We start from the raw sequence: 19,815 nt of genomic DNA on the forward strand, positions 1-19,815 counted from the left end.
AGCGGCGTGTGTGGAGACCCCGAGGAAACAAAGGGGGCTAGGGAGGCCTTGTAGAGGCCCCACACGGTAGGTGGGGGCTGAGATTCCAGCCTGGGGAGGAAGTGGAGAGGGGCTGCCTCACAGAGAGACCCACAAACCAGGCAACAAAAGAGAAACGTGTACAGACTGCCGAAGTGGAGGAGCAGTTTGCTCGGTGACCTTCAACTTCCATGGAAATTGAACATACAAGGAGTGACAAAGAGGAAAAGAAATAAGGAAACCCAGCCTGTTTCGTGGGCGTGCTGAGTTACGGAAAGGGCCCTGAGGTGACCATGCAGGAGCTAGCGGTCACAACAGGGGGCTTCACAGCCTGCAATCAGTACATCATCTGGTGTCGACTTGAGACTATTAAGCGTGAAGGGGTGGAGTTTAGCCTGTCAATCAGGTCGCAGTTTGATTACCTTATTTGGAGGCATGGAGACCAATAGTTTGCTGGAGGTCAGACCCACTCTCTGGCAGCTACACATTCCTGCTGACAAGCCAGATGAAGCTGTGCTGATGGAGCCAGGGCCCTGGAGCTGCAAGAGCCACATGGAGACCCACACCAGCACTGAGATGCTTCCACTGCCACTGGATCCACCAGACTTCCCACCCACTGGCCTGTGATCTTCCTGCATTGCATGGCATTGCATGTATTGCATGAGTCTGAAGAGGAGTTTATAAACTGGTATCCAACATATGGGCTAATATCAGACTTAAGACTTGATCTGGATGTTTTCTTTCTTTCTTTCTTTCTTTTTTTTTTAGAATCCCCCGAGGGGGTGCGCTGTTCCTGGAAGTACTGCAATACCAGGTCGATGCGTGGGGTGGACAGAGCAAGCTCCTATTCCAACTCCCTGCTCCAAAAATCCATTTAATATATTGTCCTCGGATAGAGGGCATATCAGATATTAACCTGATAAGAACAGATACTACACTTGATCTCAGCCAAAAGGCCGAGAAGCAATTCTGGATGTTTTCTTAATATGCAATTGCTCATTATATAAAGCTCTTTCTTATACGCATGTGAGTGTTTCTGAATTTCTTTCTCTAGTCCACCAGGACTGACACACAGCCCGAGCTAAAAATGACATCATCTCACTTGAAGAAAATGGGAAGCCATTGGATGTGGTCCCTCTGGCCAGCTCAGGTATCTTACAACATTTGGTACCAGCCCTCCACAAGGGGGAGTTTCTCTGCCTGGGGTCATATATTCCAGAACCTTCCAGAGCCAGCCCTCCACAAGAGAGAATTCCTCTGAGAGCTGCTTGGTTAGAATGCAAATCAGTCCGAAGTTTGCAGTCATATTTGCACGTGAAGGGGCTCCCCTCATTGCAATACTGATAGTGGGGTGGTAGAGGGACAAAGCCAGTTTGGCAAGATCCCTGGGATGTGGTCAGAGGCAAGGTGTGCAGGGGAGCAGGCAGGCCAGTCAGCCTCATCCAGGTCACAAGCCAGCAGCAGAGGGGTGGGAGCAGGTAAGGAGACTGGCATGGGGTCTCTGTCTCAGCCCCGTCTGTCCTCAACTGCTGTACTTGTAGGTGGACAGACTCTGCAATTCCCTCATGTGTGTGCCACGAGCTAAGTCCCCAGATGTGGCCAGTGTTCTGTGTCATCTCTGAGACATTGTCACTCCGTTGTACCCTGCTGGAGGGGAGACAGGCTTCACGAGACCATAAAGGCCACCCTTTGCTTCTTGCTAAGTCACTCCCACTTGCTACATCATTCTGGTGTCCCTCCTCCTGAGGTGTCCATGCAAGCCTGAAGCCCTGGTGGGGACCCACTCTCTCTGGGTACCTGCCTCTCACTGGGGCTGTAGAGAACTGAACCTGATATAGAGAGGTCTCCCCAGGGAACAAATGCCTTGGCTGCTGCTCCAGAACTGCCCACACCTGCCTTTGATCTCCCCGTGCGCTCACTGGCACTATCACAGGCTAGGTGGCTCCACACTACGGCCAGCAGGCGGTGGGCAGGCCAGGTGCAGGAGCAGCAACATACCACATGATTAAATGGCGCCCTCCTCCAGCAGGTTAAGGAATCTGGAAGAGGCCACAGCACAGCCGTGAACCAAGTCCTGGGGCCCTCTGGAAGGTGGATCCCCGGCCGCTCTGATTGGGTGGAGCCCAGGAAGAGGGTGCCATAACCCCATGGGCTACTTGGATGAGAATTGGTGGGGCACCCCATTGCTGGGGAAAGGAGGCACCTGGGTGGGCGACAGGTGACCTGTCACTTCTTTGGTTTGGTTTTGTTTCCCAGCATGTGAGTGGTTTGCAAAAACTAGAGCTAAGCTCTCGCCCACTTGAACACGAGACTCGGCAATAAGGAAAGGAGCGTCTAATCTCCAGAAACGCCTTCCTGTAATGCAAGTGTGGCCACTTGAGTGGCTTCAAGAACCACTCCATGCTCTGCTGGGTAAGCCACCTGGAGAAGCTGCAATGCAGATGAAGGTGCTGCAGAAATGGGCCCTGCTCTGAAACCACAGGCGTGTACGCAAGGGCACACCTGGGTGCTGAGATGGGCTTTCCACCTCCATTCTGACAACGAGCTTCACCAGCGTCAGTGACCCAGGACCTCCACCTCCACTCCAGGGTGTGGGCGCCGAGGCTGAGTGGTAGCATTCATGAGGCTAGTGTTTCTGTTCGACTCTTCAGGGGAGGGCTGGGGAGGGCAGCACTGGACTGGACAGCGTCTGCTTCCATGGTGCCCAGGGTCACTATGGCTCAGAACCGAGTCGAGGACACCCAACAACTGCAGCAGCAGTCTGGTGACAAGGGCCCAGTGCCTTCTGAGGATCCCACCCAAACCTTCTGAGCCACATCTGCACTTGGTCCCATTGGTGGTTCTGTCCGCCGTGAGCGGGTGAGCTGACGGTGCACAGCGTTGTTCAGGGATGTGCATGCTATCTAAGAAACTCTAGTGGCGCAGAGCTTGAGCGCCCAGCTGGTGAGTGGAAGCTCAGGGGTTCCAACCCACCAGCAGCGCTGTGGGGGAAAGGGCATGGCCATCTGCTCCCATAACGATTGTTGGTGTTGATATTGTTGTTGTTGCTGCTGTCATCATGGAGACCCCTGCGCAGTAAGGACCAGACGCCACCCAATCTTACGCCACCGCCTCAACCACCGCATGTGGGAGCCCATCGTAGCAGCCACTGTGTCGACTCCTGTCCCTGAGAGTCTTCTTCCCGTTCGCTGGCCCTCACTTTACCAAACACAGTGATGGCGCTCTCCAGGGCCCTCTCCCCTGACAACGTGTCCAAAGCCATCCTGGCCGCTGAGGAGGTCATCCGTCCTTCTTCCAAAACAGGCTTGTCTGTCCTTTTGGCCGTCCGGGATCCTTCCAATCTCCTTTGCCAATCTTTTCCAATCTCCAAACGTACGGATGTTTTCTCGTCGTGGCCGTCCTTACTCAACGTAGCCTTTCACACGCAGAGGTTGGTGCTGCCAGGTGTCCTCCAGTCAGCTCCGACACACAGGGAGCTTGCCACCACCAGAAGGAAACACGTCTGCGCCATCCTCACCACCACTGCCGAGTCTGAGCCGGGGCGCAGCCACTGCGTCCATCCAGCTCCCTGACGGCCTTCCTCGGTTGGCTGTCCCTCTGCTTCTCCAGGGATGGCCTCTCCAGACAAGCCCCTGGCTGAGATGCTGAGGGCTGGTTTCCGTGCACCTCTGCAGAAAGGCTTGGTGATCAAATTCTGGGAATGAGCCAATGACAGCCCTGTGGATCACAAGGGGGCCGCCCACAGCTGGGCATGGGGTAGACACAGGCCAGCCTGTGTTTCCTTCCCTTGTGTGAGGGTCTCTATGAGTCACGACCTACAAGAGTGACATTTGAAAGGCCACTGCTGTTCTATTTACAGGAGGGCTGTGTGTTGGGTTGGGGGGGGGGAGAGCCGGTCGGGGAGCCTTGCCTTACAAGGCTGTAACTGCTGTTTAATGCCTCCTTCCCTGCCTGCAGGTTGGTTCCCTCCACTGGTCACCCCATGGTGGTCTTGGCTTCTCCCTACCCCAGCCCCAGTCGCCCTCAGAGCAGGAGGCTGCTGCCCAAGGCAGCTAGCTTGTATCTACTAGGAGTCCATGGGAGCCTTTGATCTCCACCAGGAACTGGCACTTGCTGGCAGAGACAAAGGAACCATTTTAGACTAATTATTTCTGACAACTTGCAAATGTTTGTAAACTCCCTCTGACAATTCCTTCTCCCTCCGCATTCCATTCGCATTCACAGAAAGGAGAAGAGGTTCTCACTGGAGGCAGCTGCTGCCACTCACAGCCCTGAACCTCTGGGTGCCTGTCCACCCTGCCCAGGAGCAGAACCCTTGAAACACTCTCTGGCTCTTGTGAGTGACACTTAGCCAAACAGGAGGGAAGGCTGGTGGTGGCGGGAAGTTCCCTGTCCAGTGGGAGGCCTCTTTTCCCCCGTTTGCTCTCCTCCCACCCTGCCAGATGGGCCCCTTGTCTTCCAGGGCTCATCAAGCCTGGAAACTAAAAAACGATCCAGATGCCCGACACACTTCACTGTGAAAGGGCATTCCCTCCAGAACCAGTAAGTGTCCTTTGCCGTGCGCCCAGAACCTACTCGGGGGCTTGAGGATGCCCCTGTTTCCCTGAAATTATACACTGGAACCCCACACAATCCAGCAAGGCAACCAGACCCCAGAAAGACTGCCACAGGGCTGGCCGGCTCTCAGTGGCCATTTTAATACCCTTTGACTATTTGCCATTGTTAATTCAAGGCTGCTGCGGAGCAGTCAGGTGGGAGAAGTGCACCACCAGCCCCTCATCCCTCCCTGATCCCTGGGCCTTTCACCACAGCCTTCCTTTATGGCTGGGGAAAGAGGGAAAGGCATGCTGATGCTTTTGTTGAAAAGAAATTGCCAACTTGAAGAAAAGACCCTTTGCTTCCCGGGAGGGAGCCAGTTATGCTTATAATCTGGACAAATAAAAGAGATCACTCACCGGGCTTCCCTCCCCCAGACTCCTTTTCCGACCGGTAATAAAGTTCCCTCATTCTCAACATATATCAGTTTGGTGATTTTTTTTTCTTTTTTTAAGGAAAGGTTCCTTCCCACCCCTTGGAATGCTAAGAGGAGACCCTGAACACCTGCCAAGATCAGCTGGTCTCCAAAGTGGTTGGGGGGTTTGGGCAAACGGGTCTGAAACAGGGCAGAAAGGAAACTTCATGGTTGCTTATTTCTGTTCATGTGAGTCCGCAACACGGAGGGGCAGCAGCCTGGAGCCCATGCGGAGTCTCCCCACCCTGGACTGCAAAGGCAGGGGCTCTGTGAGCAAGGGCGCTGGAGGGGCTCCCCAGCTCCTGGCCTGTGCCACCCTCACTGGGCAGCTGCCATGTCTGTCCCTGGCTGGGGCTGGGTTTGGCGCCTGAGCAGCCAAATAGGTATCCAACGAGTCAGCCCGTCTTCCTCTTTGCTTTGTCAGGGCGGGCGGGCTGAGAGCGGGAGTCTCTGGAAGACAAAGGAACATTGGTGGCACACTGGTTAAGCACCAACTCTTGCTCAAAAGGTCGGCACTGGGAACCCAGCGGCTGCTCAGCAGGAGGAAGCTGCAACAACCGCTTCCGAGAGGATGGCACCTGGCTGTCACACAGGCGTTGGCACCACTCGATGGCATCAGGTTTCGGTGCTGAGGGACCGAGCCTGGGTGCTGCACACCAGGCTGGGACTGCACTCAGGGGTGCAGGCTGCAGCCTCCCCCTCAACACACACATTCACTCACCTCAAAACCATCCTGAGATTCACAAAACCATCAGTGCTGGCCATGCACTATCTGCCAGCTCTCCCCATACTCACCGACCACCACGGCATCGCCAATGTCCTGTTTTCCTACAACTCTGTCCTTAGTGAAGCCATGTGTCAGTGTGTGTGGGGGGGGGGGCGCAGGGGGTTGGAGAATAATCTAGAAACCTCTTTTGGAAGGCCAATTTGACCAGAGACGCTAACTTTGCACATGCCACTGCCCAGCCTGCGTCACCCACGTGAGAATGGACTAGGGACAAGGGTGGAGCTGCTTCTGCGTCCACCGGCAAGAAACAGGATGAACAAGGGTCTGTCCATCCATAGGGAAAATTCTGTGGAGTAGAGAAGTGGAACTGGAAATATAGGGAGAGACAGTGACAGCCCGGGCACTGTGCAGCAAGAAGCAGAACAGCCCACAACGCCGCTCACCACTGTGAGAGAACTGGCCACACCGGGAGAGAAGGCAGACAGGATTGTGTGCACAGTCTCAGGAGGATGCACAGGGGCAGTGGTGACCGTGTCCGCTGGGATGGAGGCGGTCTGGTGGCAGGGACAGGCTGGGGCTGGGTTTTTATTCAGTGGCTCTTCATCTGCATCTATTTTCACACAGGTGTGTCACTCCTTGCCAGCACTCACTGATTGGAGGGGGAGGTTTCCAAAAATGTGTGGGAAAAGTGAACGGAAAGGTATCCCCCCCCCCACACCCTCCGGGTCGTCGAGAGGAAGTAAGTTGTAAATGCCAAAAGGACATTGGAGCTATGTCAGTCCTGCCAATGGAAGACTGGTACCACTTCCCAAAAACAGGCCAACATCTGAAAAAGTAAATGAAACTGACCAAAGGCCCAACATTTCCTCTGCTGGGTGTGAGATCAGAGACACATGTTCACCAGTGCCCAGTGCTGCATGGTTCACAATAGTCAGTCAGTGGAAACAACCAAGTGCCCATCCTCAGATACTGGATATTATGCAGTCGTGAGAAGGAATGGAGGCCTGGCACTTGCTACAAGGCGGATGAGCCCTGGAGACACGGTGCTCAGTGGTAGAAGCCAGACACAAGAGCTTGTCTACACACCTGTAGATGGGTGGCCCCGGGAAGCTGTCAGTCCACCACTGCAAATGCACCATTCGAGACTTGGGTGACAGAAAGACACAAACTGCGGCAGCACCCCCCACCCACCCACACCCACACACACCTGCCCTTGCAGTAAGACTCCTTTGAAATGTAGCAAATTTGGCCTAACAAGGCCATCTTGGCGAGCGAAATCATTGTGATAAGCAACAAAGCCAGAGACCTTGTTGTGGTGGTGGTGGTGGTGATGGTGGAGGTGGTGGTGGTGGTGGTGGTGGTGATGGTGGTGGTGGAGGTGGAGATGGAGGTGGAGGTGGAGGTGGTGGTGGTGGTGGTGGTGGTGGTGGTGGTGGTGGTGGTGGTGGTGGAGGTGGAGATGGAGATGGAGGTGGAGGTGGAGGTGGTGGTGGTGGTGGTGGTGGTGATGGTGGTGGTGGAGGTGGAGATGGAGGTGGAGGTGGAGGTGGTGGTGGTGGTGGTGGTGGTGGTGGTGGTGGTGGTGGAGATGGAGATGGAGGTGGAGGTGGAGGTGGTGGTGGTGGTGGTGATGGTGGTGGTGGAGGTGGAGATGGAGGTGGAGGTGGTGGTGGTGGTGGTGGTGGTGATGGTGGTGGTGGAGGTGGAGGTGGTGGTGGTGGTGTTGGAGGTGGAGATGGAGGTGGAGGTGGAGGTGGTGGTGGTGGTGGTGGTGGAGATGGAGGTGGAGGTGGTGGTGGTGGTGGTGGTGGTGATGGTGGTGGTGGAGATGGTGGTGGTCATGGTGGAGGTCGTGGTGGAGGTGGTGGTGGAGGTGGGGGAGGTGGTGGTAGTGAGGTGCCACAAGTCAGTTCTCACCCACAGCCGCCATGGGCACAGCAGCCCGAAACGCTGCCCGCTCCTGAGCCATCCTGACAGTCCTTCCGCTGTCTGAGCCCATTGGGGCAGCCACTGGGTCCATCCACGTGTCGAGGCCCCTCCTCTTTTCCCGTGCCCTTTTCCTTTACTAAGCGTGATGTCCTTCTCCAGGGACTGGTTTCACTATCCTTGGCCCTAAGGGGCACTCTGGCTGCACTTCTTCCAAACCGATGTGCTTGTTCGTTTAGCCATCCTTGGGACTTTCAGTAGTCTCCCCCACCACACTTCACATGCATGGATTCTTCTTCCGTCTTCCTTATTCAATGTCCAACTCCCACGCATATGAACCAATGGAGAATGCCATGGCCTGCGTCAGGTGCACCTGAGGCCTCAAAGGAACATCCTTGCTCATCAGTCCTCTAAAGGGGTCTGTGCAGCAGACTGACCCAATGTGATGCATCCGTTGATCTCTTGACTGCTGCTTCCATGAGCAGTGACTGTGGACCCAATGAAGACCAAGCCCTACACAATTTCAACCTTTCCTCCGTTTATCATGATGTGACCTATTGGTCCAGGGGTGAGGAGTCTGGCCTTCTTTACACTGAGTAAGCACCCCTACTAACAGCTGCAAGCCTTGATCTTCAACAGCAAATGCTTGGCATCAGACTTTTAAAGTTCATTGGATGGGATCAACAGCAGAGTAGAGATGAGAGAAGAAAAAGTCAGTGAACTTGAAGGTAGGCCAATGGAAATGACCTGATCTGAGCACACACACACACACACATACACACACACACACACGGAGCCACCATGGGATGGAATAGACTCACTACATTCAATGGAGTCTAGGAGCTCTGGCGGTGTAGTGGCCTACCCACAGGGCTGCTTAGGTCAGCGGTTCAAACCCACAGCTGCCCTGAGAAAAACGAAACTTTGTGCTCCCATAAAGCCTGACCATCTCAGAAACCCACAGGGACAGTTCAACCCCGTCCTATGCGCTTGCTGTACATTGCACTCTGCTCAACGGCAGTAGGAGTTGGGTTGTAAATTCTTTAAGGAGCCCTGGTGTGAAAAGCGTAAGCACTTGGCAGCTAGCTAATGGTGGGCATTTGTGACCCACCCAGCAAAGACTCGGGAAAAGCCCAGGGCGGGGCTCCCAGCAGGATTTCAGCCTGGGACACCCGAGGGGCCACTCCACTCTGTCCCGGGGGTCGCTGTGTATCACATGGGCCCGCTGACACCCAGCAACAGTGCGGGACCTGGCACCGACTCCAAGTGGACCACAGACACTACTGCGTGAGCACAGCCCACTGCGGGGCTGGCGATTGGACTGAGCGGGGACCTGGGACTCCCTCCTGAGTAATAGCCACCTGCTCCCCCTCCCCTGGGGTCCCAACACCTGGGGCTTGGAGGGAGCAGGGTCTGCCTCCCAGCTTCTTGTACCTCCCCCTAACAGCAGCCGAGGGCACCCCTGGGGTCCCACATAATCCGGATGCCAGGGGAGGTCTCTTCAGAGACGTCCAACCATGTGTCTGTTTGGACTTTTGAAGATAATTGGTTATCTCAAACCCTGATGGATACATGAGCGGAAACAGACACACGTGCATGAACACAGGTGCACATGGTGGGTTTCCACACACAGACTTCACAGGTGAGCCCAGCCTGGCAGGCGCGGCCCTGCACCTCAGTGTTCCTCTGACTCCCGGAGCCTGTGCCCTCTCCCGCCAGGAATGTTCTCCTCGCTGAACCAGCAGCAGTAAGTAGTGTGATTTGCACTCTGCCCTTTGCTCTTAGGTCTGTGCATGCAGCGCTCCTGGAGCCACAAACGTCCAGGCGTCTCCCAGCCACCCTCTGGGCAAGCCTGTCACTCCACCTCGCTCCCATCAAAAGGCAATTGCAGAGCCCAGGGTCAGGCCAAGCCGACCACTGGGCGGCCGAGCCTGGAATGGGAGAGGACGACACGCTGTCAGAGCCACACTGAGCTGACAGTGTCTGCAGCTGCAGCTGGCAGAGGAGGTGCCAGGCTGGGGGAAAGGACCAGCACACGGGAATGGTTTGTCCCCAGTGGGCCCATCGGCAGTGCAAAGCCCAGGAGCTCTCTGTGTATGAATCGGGGAGGCTGGATTTGAACTCTCAGCTCCTCCTGGCACCTAAATCAATGCCATTTGTTCCCAAGCTGTTGTGCCGACCACGCTCTTTTCAGGAAGAAGAGAAAAAAAAAGACTCAGGGCCCCTTCACCCTTCACCCTCACCTCCTGGCAACTAAAGGCTCTGTACTGCAGCCCGGAATCCAAGATGAACTGTGGGTGCCTGCCTTTGCAGCCCACCGCTGCCCCTGGATCATTCCAGTGTCTCCCCGGACGATATTGCCCACTTTGAGAAACCCGAGTCATAATTGTGTGGGCTCTGCCCCTTGGAAAAGGAAGCTGGAAGAAGCCGCATTGCCCGCTTCTCCGGAGTCAGAAGGTCCCTGGGAAGCCATGTGTCATCGACCCATGGTTGGTAGCGGGTCAGCAGCAGGGCCCTTTGCAGGTGCCTCTGTCCAGCACCACTGCTGGGGGGCACATTGTGAGGAGACCTGGTGTTGTAGAGGAGACAGTACGCAGCTGCTGATCATACGGCCCCTTTGCATGAGAAAAGCATGGCCGCCAGCCTCGACCACGATGGCAGCCTAGGAAACTGTTAGTGGGGAGGGGTCTGCCCTCTGCCCTGTCAGGTGGAGGGACTGTGAGTCCGGCAGGTTAGCAGGTGAGCTGTCCACCAGACGCCCACGGGACACTGCCCAATGCTCAAGCCCCTCCCCGCTCCACCCTGAGATGCCTCATAAGACGCGAGGAGACCATGGCCAGGCAGATCCCATTGAAAGACCTAAAAGGCTGGAGCCGCCGCCTCCTCATGGCCGAGGAGGGTGATGATTAAGAATTACAGGTGCCACCCTCCACACTCCATCTCCCAAACTTCATTCCACAAAGGCGGCTGACATCAGTACCTCCAGACAAGGTGATCAAGTGTGCATAATGGAGCAGTCTTCCCAGGGCACCCCCCCCACCCCTGAGACATACACACCTACTCACGCCTCCCCCAGCATGACCTCAGAGCAGAGGTGAAAGAGGCCAGACCCCTGCACTGAAGGACACAGGGGTCCCTCCTCCTGGGGGCTGCAGACCACCTCACAGGAACAAGCCTTGATCAGAAATTCTGATGATCAACCCCACCCCCACCCCACCCCACCCCACCCACCCGTGGGCTCCTCCTACCCCGAGGAGTCGCAGGCAAAGCACTGGCCCAGGCTGCACCTCCGTCTTCTCGACTTGACAGTGGAGAGGGCTCTCAGCGGTGTTTCTAGAGCCCAGAGCTTGCTGTGTGAGTGTGTGTGTGTGTGTGTGTGTGTGTGTGTGTGTGTGTGTGTGTGGACGCAGGTACCAGCAGGGTGCACGGGACTCAGCAGAGCTTCTAGGCTAGGAGAGCAGGAGGAAAGGCCCAAAGGTCTACGTCCCACGTGGTGGGGGTGGTGTGGAGTGTTGTCACGCTGGCCCTGGCTAAGAGTGACCAGAGGTACAACAGAAGGAAACACGGCCCGGCCCTGCGGCCTCCTCGCCACAGATCCTGTGTTTGAGCCCATTCTTGCACCCCTGTGTCCGTCCATCTTGTCCAGGGCCTTCCTCTTCCCTGCGGCCACCCTGCCTTAGCAAGCATGATGTCCTTCTCCAGGGACGGGCCCTCCTGGCAACATGTCCAAAGTAGATGAAATCGCACCATCCTTGCGTCCAAGAAGCATCCTGACTGGACTTCTTCCAAGGTAGCTTGGCTCGTCCTCGTGGCAGTCCATGGTATTCTCAATATTCTTCTTCCCCAGGCTTTTCATTCAAATGCTTAAATTCTTCTCCGGTCTTTGTTCAGTGTCTCACCTCCCACATGACTGAAATGCCGTGGCGTGGGTCAGGCACACTCAGTCCCCAAAGGGACACACAACCCCTCAGGATTGTCACAGAACACTGTCTGAGAGAGCGCTGGGACACCACGCGTGCACGCACACGCACGCACATGCACACACACGCACACACACACGCCTGCGCGGGGAGCCGCTCAGAAAGCACATGTCTGAAACCAGGCACCACAGCCAGGCTGGGAGCCTGGAGAAGGTTCCGGTAGGTTTTGAACAAGAACTTGAGCTCCAATGGGAAGGAAGCATCCGAGCGTTAACAACCCACCGGGAAGTCAGGTTTGAAAACACCGAGCAGTGGATGTGCCCTGCTGCTGTCTGGTGCCTCTTGGTAAGCTGTCCTTTATGAAACGCTGTGATGTGGGGCCCGTGGCAGATGGGTGACTTGGTCTAGGAAGCCTGGGTGGAAGGAATGGTGTGAGACGTAAGAAGACACGAGGGACGAGGCGGCACACCTCGCCTTCACCCAGGAATGGGGATAATTGAGCTGGACATCAATAAACCAATCCCATCCCTCCCCGGCACCTGGACCCAGGACTCAAGCCAGTGGCTGCTTCTCATCTCCCTCCTGTCTCTCCCTTCAGCCACCTGCTCCGCCGCCCCCACTGGGCCGCAGTCGCGGGAGTGCCAAGAAAGCCTTTCTGCTTCCAGTCAAAAGAGAGAGCGAAACGTCTTCAGCCTAGAAAGTTCCTGGAAGGTCACCCAGCTGCACCCCGGACATGGATGGGACCACTTTCAACTGCGCCAGACAAACAGCACTTTCTCCACATTTGCTTCAAAGGCCCTCTTTGTGGTGGAGGAAGAGGCTAATTTTAACACATCAGAAGAGATATTTAAAGTAGGAGCCGGATGCAGTCAGGGGTGCCAATTATACCTGTGTGTCAGCCTTTAACACGTGCGAGATAACGAAGGGCTGGTTTGATAGCTGGTGCCTGCTCGGGTCCTTCTGTCGCCCACGACAGTCCTTCCACTGTCTACTACAATCATCCTTCTGCGGTCCACAGCTGTACTTCCACCACCACGACGTCTGTGACTGTCCTTCCGCTGCCCCTAGGCTTCTTATGATATCTGTCAGCTTCTTTGGATATCTACTGACCACAATAGAACTCCTTTCCCACTTTCTTCTCACCTCCTCTTGCATTGACCCTCAGCTGCCTCCATGTCATTATGAGCAGCTTTCATGTAACCATGTAACTGTTGCAGAGTGCTCTACACCGAGCCCTGGGGGCATCATTCATTGTCAAGCACTTGGCTGCTAGCTGAAAGGTGGGCAGTTCAAACCCATCCATGGCCACTTTGGATAAAGACCTGGCGGTCTACTCCTGGGAAGACTGACCATCAGGAGCCCCAGCTGGGCAGCCCTCCTCCATCACTCGGGGCGGCTACGGGTGGGAAAAGGCAGCTAGCTGATCACCACAGAGGAGGAATCTCACATGGATCATCCTGCCCTCCTTCCTGCTGAAGGACAGCTGCCCTCTCCCAGCATCCCCAGAACAAACTATGTTCCCGTGAGAATCCATGTTTCCTCCCATCCTTGCATGTGCACGGCCTGTCTCCCTGAGGGTGGGTTGGTGGGAGGGAGTAATAACCTGGTGTGATTGTAGGGTGGAAAGGTCTCCAACCGAACGAAACCTCAAGTCAAACCCACTGTCTTCAAATCCAGGCCAACTCCTGGCACTGCTGTGGGTTAGAGACAAGCTGCCCCAGTAGAGTGTAATCCTTCTCCGAAGGGCATCCGGTGGGCTCGGGGCGCCAACTCACTCTTAGCAGCCCAGCACTTGACCCAGGGCTCCCAATTTGATATGAAGAAGTTTCTTGCCCAGGTGCCTGTGAAAATCCACAGGGCGGCCAGTGCAGTGCGCATCACGGCTCGTGGGAAATCGCGCTTCCTTCCCCTCACACCATTGAGGAGCAGGCTCAACAACTCACGCACCTGGAGAGAGATAGGATCCACCTGGCGGTTTCTCTACTGCCAAGCCCTGACAGGGATGGCCATGGAAAAGACAACTCGAGAGAACTCCCACTTCGCAAGGTTTGTGCCAAGAGCTTGAATAAAATGGGAGCCAGCAGAAGATGAAGACATGCCGGGATGGTGAGGAATGGGCCCCAAGTCCAAGAACAGCCCCGACTTTAACAACAACCTTCACCAGGCAAGACCCACACAATGAAGGCCAAATAGAAGACAGGACCACCTGGAAGCCAAGGTGTCAATCATCTCCTTGAAGGCCTTCCTCCTTATCCTGCTGACATCACTCTGCAGCGGAAGACGTCCTCTAGCGAGTCAAGAGACCCCACAGACTGGGAGAACAGACCGACTGCGATACAGGGCTAATCTTATAAATCTGTAGAAAACCAAAGTAAGAAAAACACAAACAAGCCCATCAAGAATGGCAGAAGACGTGAGCAGACAATTCACTGGTGGAGAGCGTCTCATAGGAAGAGATGCTCGTGACCATTGGCTGCAAAAGAAATGCAAACCAAAGCCACCAAGAAATGCCACGGAGCAAATTTCCAAACAAAACAAAATAACAAATGCAGGAGAGAATGGAGGCCACCCAGGAAAGCAGGAGGGATGGGGACAGGAAGCCCGTCTCGGTGGGAATGCAGAATTGCACGTTTGCTGCTATCACCATTTTCAAAGAATTTTCTTTCTACTTGAGCCCTTGATATCAGCTCATTTTTCCTCCCCCATCCCCGCCCGGCCTCCCTCACGGACCCTTGATAAGTTATAAATTATTATTTTCATATCTTACATCATCCTCTGAAGCCCTTCACCCACTTTTCTGTTGTCTGTCCCCCTGGGAGGGGGTTCTATGTTGATCCTTGTGATAGATTCCCCCTTGCTCCCCACACCTTCCCATAGTCCTCCTGGTATCTCTAGTCTCATTGTTGGGCCCTGAGGGGTTTATCTATCCTGGATTCCCTCTGTTATGGGTTCTTATCTGCAGCAGTGTGCATGTTCCGGTCTAATCCAATTTTTAAGGTAGAATTGAGGGCATGATAGAGTGGGGAAGGAAGCATTAAAGAACTAGAGGAAAGTTGTGTTTCATCGGTGCTTTACTGCACCCGTACAGACTCATCTCTTCCTTGTGACCCCTCTGTGAGGGGATGTCCAATTGTCCACAGATGGGCTTTGGGTCTCCACACCCCACTCTCATTCACATTTGGCATGATTTTGTTCTGGGTCTTTGATGCCTGATACCTGATCCCATCGACACCTCATGATCACACAGGCCGGTGTACTTGTTCCATGTAGGCTTTGTTGCTTCTCAGCTACATGGCTGCCTTTTCAACTTCAAGCATTTAAGACCCCAGATGCTATATCTTCTGATAGCTGGGCACCATCAGCTTTCTTCACTACATTTGCTTATGTATCCATTTTGTCTTCTGCGATCATGTCAGGTAGGTGAACATCACAGAGTCCTGTATTATTAGAACAAAGTGTTCTCTGTTAAGGGAGTACTTGAGTCAAGGCCCAATGTCCATCTGCAGCCTTCATTCTTAACAGATAAATATAAGTCCATAGATCTATTCCCATCTCATTATATATATAAATTATATATAAAATATAATCTCATTATATATATATTTCAATATGTACATGCCTGTATTTAGACCTCTATAAATGTCCATTGACTCCAAATTCTTTCCTCTATTTCCTTTTACTTTCCTCTTGTCCGCCCCCCGCCACCCCCCCCCCGCCCAACATGTTCAGCTTCATTTGGGTTTAGTAATTCCTTGCTGCTACATTGCCACTATGCAGCTCTTAAAAACCATAATGAAGCAGAAAGTCATCATGACATGGAAGTCTTTGGCAGACAAGATGATCAGCAAAGTCAGTCTCATAAAGACAAATATTGTATGTGACCACTATTATTTTTTAAAAAAACTAATAAAAAGGGGTTTATGCCAAAAAATTGGGCTTTGAAGGCTACAGTGAGGGCAGGGGAGTGGCAGGTGGGGCCAGTGAGGAAAGGAGGGGAAGGGGAATGATAAAAGATGGGGCCACATACACAGTGGGCTTTCTGAGACCCTGTCAGTGTTCAGTTGGGTTGGTGTGTGTGGCTGTGTTTTGCACGCGTTTCCCTGTATATGTGTGCTCCACAACACAACATTTCTTAAATCCTTTACCATGTTGGAGTCACCAGTAGGGTCTTAAAAGCTGGTAAACAACTAGCTACAGTTCAGATATTGATCTCTCTGTCTCTAGAGGACAGAAGGATGATGAAAATCTAAAACCACAAGGATGAGCCCAGAGGAACTAGAAGGTGCCAGGCTAGCCCTGCCTGATGCTCTAAACACAGCCTGGGTAGGTTGGGAGGAATATGTGCAGCAGAATGGGAAGTCATGAAAACCAGATCAGGCTTACTGGTCAGGTGGAGACTGATGGGACCCGTAAAAGGCCCTTCAGGGCTGGACCTGAATTCTCCCCGCTGTTAGAATAACCAACCACTTACGGTCACAATGGCAGCATTCTCCCAAGAATAAAGGCCACCCAGGAAAGCAGGAGGGATGGGGACAGCAAAGACAGCAGAGTGGGATGCATGATGTCACAGGGAGGGGACTGCAAGGGATGAGTTGAAGCAAAATGTGGATGAGCTGCCAAAAGGACCACCAAATATCTGCTCAGTAAATGTTCCCTTGTTGTTGTCGCTGGTGTTTTAGTGTTGTTGTCAGGTGCCATCGATTCGGTTCCAACCCTTGGCAAGCCTAGACACAACTGAACAAAATACTGGCTGCTCCTGGCCCATCCTCAGAGCTGTTTCTACAATGCGGTCCGATATTCAAGCCACGGGGTCAATCCATTTCCTTCAAGGTCTTCCTCTGTTTCGCTGCTGCTCTACGTGACCTAACACGATGTCTTTCTTCAGGGACTGGTCTCTCCTGAGAACATGCAAGGGAAGCCTTGCCACCCTGGCCTCTAAGAAGCACTCTGGCCTCACTTCCTCCAAGACGGAGCCGTTTATCCTTCTGACCGCCCGTGGAACTTTCAACGTTCCTCTCCAGCACCACAATTCAAACACATCGATCCTTCTTCAGTCTCCCTGAGTCCATGTCCAACGTTCACGTGCACCGGAGGCAACTGAACATGCCATGACTTGGATCAGGCACACCTTAGTCCTCAAAGTAATAACTTCCTTTTCAATACTCTACAGAGGCCTGTGTAGCACATTTATCTAATGCATCTCATCTTGTAACCTCTTGACTGCTGCTTCCATGGGCATCGATTGTGGATCCAAGCAAGATGAAATCCTTGACAACTTCAGCCATCTTACCATGATGTGACCTATTGGTCCAGTTGTGAGAATTTTGGTCTTCTTTACATTGAGTTGTAGTCCATATGGAAGACCGCAATCCTTGACCTTCATCAGCAGGTGCTTCAAGTCCTGCTCACTTTTAGCAAGCAAGGCTGTGTCACCTGCACATTTCAGGTTGTTAACAAGCCTTCCTCCAATCCTCTTTATTTAATCCGGCTTCCCTGAGGATTCGCTCAGCATGTGAATTGAATGAGTCCGGTGACAGGGCCCGACATCGGCACACACCTGTCCTCTTGACCCATGTACAAGTTCCACATGGGCACAATAAGCGCCCGGGAATTCCCATTCTTCTCAAGATCATCCATAGTTTGCTATGGTCTACCTGATCAAATACCTTCACATAGTCAATAAAACACAAGTAAGCATCTTTCTGGTATTCTCTGCTTTCAGACAAGATCCATCTGACATCTGTAATGCTATCGCTCATTTCGGGTCCTCTTCTGAATCCTGCCTGAGCCTCCAGCCACTCCCTGTCAATGTCCTCCTGCAACCACTGTTGGATGGTCTTCAGCAAGAGTTTACCTGCATGAACCATCAATGGGATGATCCTATAATGTGAGCATCCTGTAATGGGCCACGTTTTCTTGGAGTGGGTACCAAGATGAATCTCTTCCAGTCAGTCGGCCAAGTCACAGTCTCCCAGATTTCCTGGCATAGATGAGTGTTTCACATAATTCACAATGAAAACTTCCACCTAAATCACGTTAAAAAATTTAAACAACAAAAAAATATTTTAACATCATTGAAAGTTCATTCTGTGCATCTGCTTTGCTGGGTCCTGGTGCCTAGGTGTTGCTGCTGTGAAGGCATCTTGTCGCTTGGATGAAACTTTACCACTTGACTTTAAGTAAAGGAGATCCCCTTGGGTAATGTGAGACCCCCTTCTATGGAGTTGAAGATCTTAGGGGAAATCTCTGGGTTGTTCCAGAAGAGAAGCCTGTGCTGCAGACTATAAGGGGCTTGAATTGCTGGCAGTTCTCTGTAGATGTACTAGGTTAACCATTGCTTAAGGATCTTTATCATAATTCCACTCATGTTGACATTAATGGTTGTGCTTGACAGTTTCCAGGTTCCGTTGGGCCACCTTTCTCTGGAATGGGACAAGGAACTGTCATCCAAACTCCTTGGCAGAGACAAGTGAGCACCTCCAAGATGGAATCCCTGTGGTGAAGTATCCTGATGCCTATTTCCTCAATTGCTAAGTCCTCTCTGATTCCCGAAGTGCCCAGTGTTATTTTGTAGATTTGCCCCCCTGGATGAGGCTGCTGGCATGTGAAATACCAGGGGCATGGCTTCCTGTACCACAGCAACAGGTTAAATCTCCCCTGGATGACAAACCGACAGGTGAGTGCTGGATCACATTAGTAGGCTAATGTAAAAATAAAGATATGATCCTTGCTCTTCTAAATCAAAAGACATTTGATAACAGCAGCTCTCACGTCTGCTATTTTCTCATGGAAACGGTGGGTGGATAGTCCCTTATGGGTGTTTTTTGAAATACACAGTTCAATCAAAAGCAAAAACAAAAACACTCTTATCATGAAAGATAAAGATAGGAGAAGCATTCCACGGGAGTGACAGATGGGTTTATCACTACTCCTACAAACATTGCTCCGGAACCCTGAGCAAAGCACCTGGACCAAAGCAGAGAAGGCACTATGGACAACGGCAGACAAGAGGCAAAATGACCAAACTCTGTAGATCATAAGGTTGTACTCCTGGGAAAACCCCAAATACTATTAAAAAAGTAAACCAATAAAAAAGTCCAGGAATAGCACTTACAGTTACATAAAGAGCTATCTTTTATATGCAAATTGCAACCTACTAGCAAACATTGCAGGTTACACATCTTTCACAATCAAACACAAGCCTTAAAACACCTCAAACTAAACCCATCAATAAACGTAAAGTGCATATATGGAGCAAAACATCATGATAATAAGGCCCCAGTGCAATGTCTAAGCTATTTTCATAACGAGAGAGCCATATCTGCTTATTGGGTAAGAAGATCCAGTATAATAAAGTTTTTTTGTCCTAAAGTAGTAAATAAATTCAATATGACCCTAAGGTGAGATATATTTGAATGAGGAAAAAATAATGATAAAATGAATCTGGGTGAATAAACATAATAGCCAGAAAAATTCTTTAGAAGGGTTCTATTGACGATCTTCCCTTGTCAGACATTGGAAATATATTCCAAGTGATAGCTCCATAAAGCAGTACAGTTGGGCAAAGGAATTGAGAGATGGCCCAAAAGAACAGGAACTGAGATGACAGGCAGAGTCCCAGAGACTCTCCTGACTGGCATCGCTGTCGTTTCTAATAAGTAGGAAGATGGAAAGGGAAGAACTGAACGGCCATTCTGAAAACATGAAACCTGGCCACAACCATGGTCCTTACTTCCAGATGAATGCCCGAAAGACCCGAGATGGAGCTGAGACCCCCAATGCTAGAAGAAAATATGGGGGGCAGGTAGTTACATGATCCAATTTGTCTAATCACAAGGAAGAAATCAGGATCCGAAGAATTACAGCCAGAAGCTTCTCAGAATCAAGGATGATGAAGCTTGGCCCGGCTTACAGGGCAGTTGCCTGGGCACGTCCTCAGAAAAGACCCATCCTCAAGTAAGAAGGACATCAAGTTCAGAAGAGCATCAGAGGAAGTGAGGGAGGAGAGGTCTTCAATGACGTGCTGTCTCCACAGCTACCCCAGAGGGTCCCAGCACTCCAACCATCTGGAGGTGGCCCAGGACCGGGCAATGTTACCTTCTGGCTGCCATGAGTCAGAGCCAACTCTACGGACAGACAGACACTAGCGATGCTTATCGAATTGATTATAAGTGGGGTCGCAGAGGTGGGCGTGTGACCATTCTGAACATCCT

At 52.4% G+C, this 19,815-nt stretch overlaps 1 non-coding gene across 1 annotated transcript; it reads right to left on the reverse strand.

Annotated features, from left to right (window-relative positions):
• Positions 1–795: 795 nt before the first annotated feature.
• Positions 796–986, reverse strand: LOC142423487 (U2 spliceosomal RNA). Its single transcript, XR_012779133.1, has one exon. It is a non-coding gene; the product is annotated as a U2 spliceosomal RNA (small nuclear RNA).
• Between the last annotated feature and the right edge of the window lie 18,829 nt (positions 987–19,815).

The sequence above is a fragment of the Tenrec ecaudatus genome, chromosome 12 (assembly GCF_050624435.1).
Source record: "Tenrec ecaudatus isolate mTenEca1 chromosome 12, mTenEca1.hap1, whole genome shotgun sequence".
NCBI lineage: Eukaryota > Metazoa > Chordata > Mammalia > Afrosoricida > Tenrecidae > Tenrec > Tenrec ecaudatus.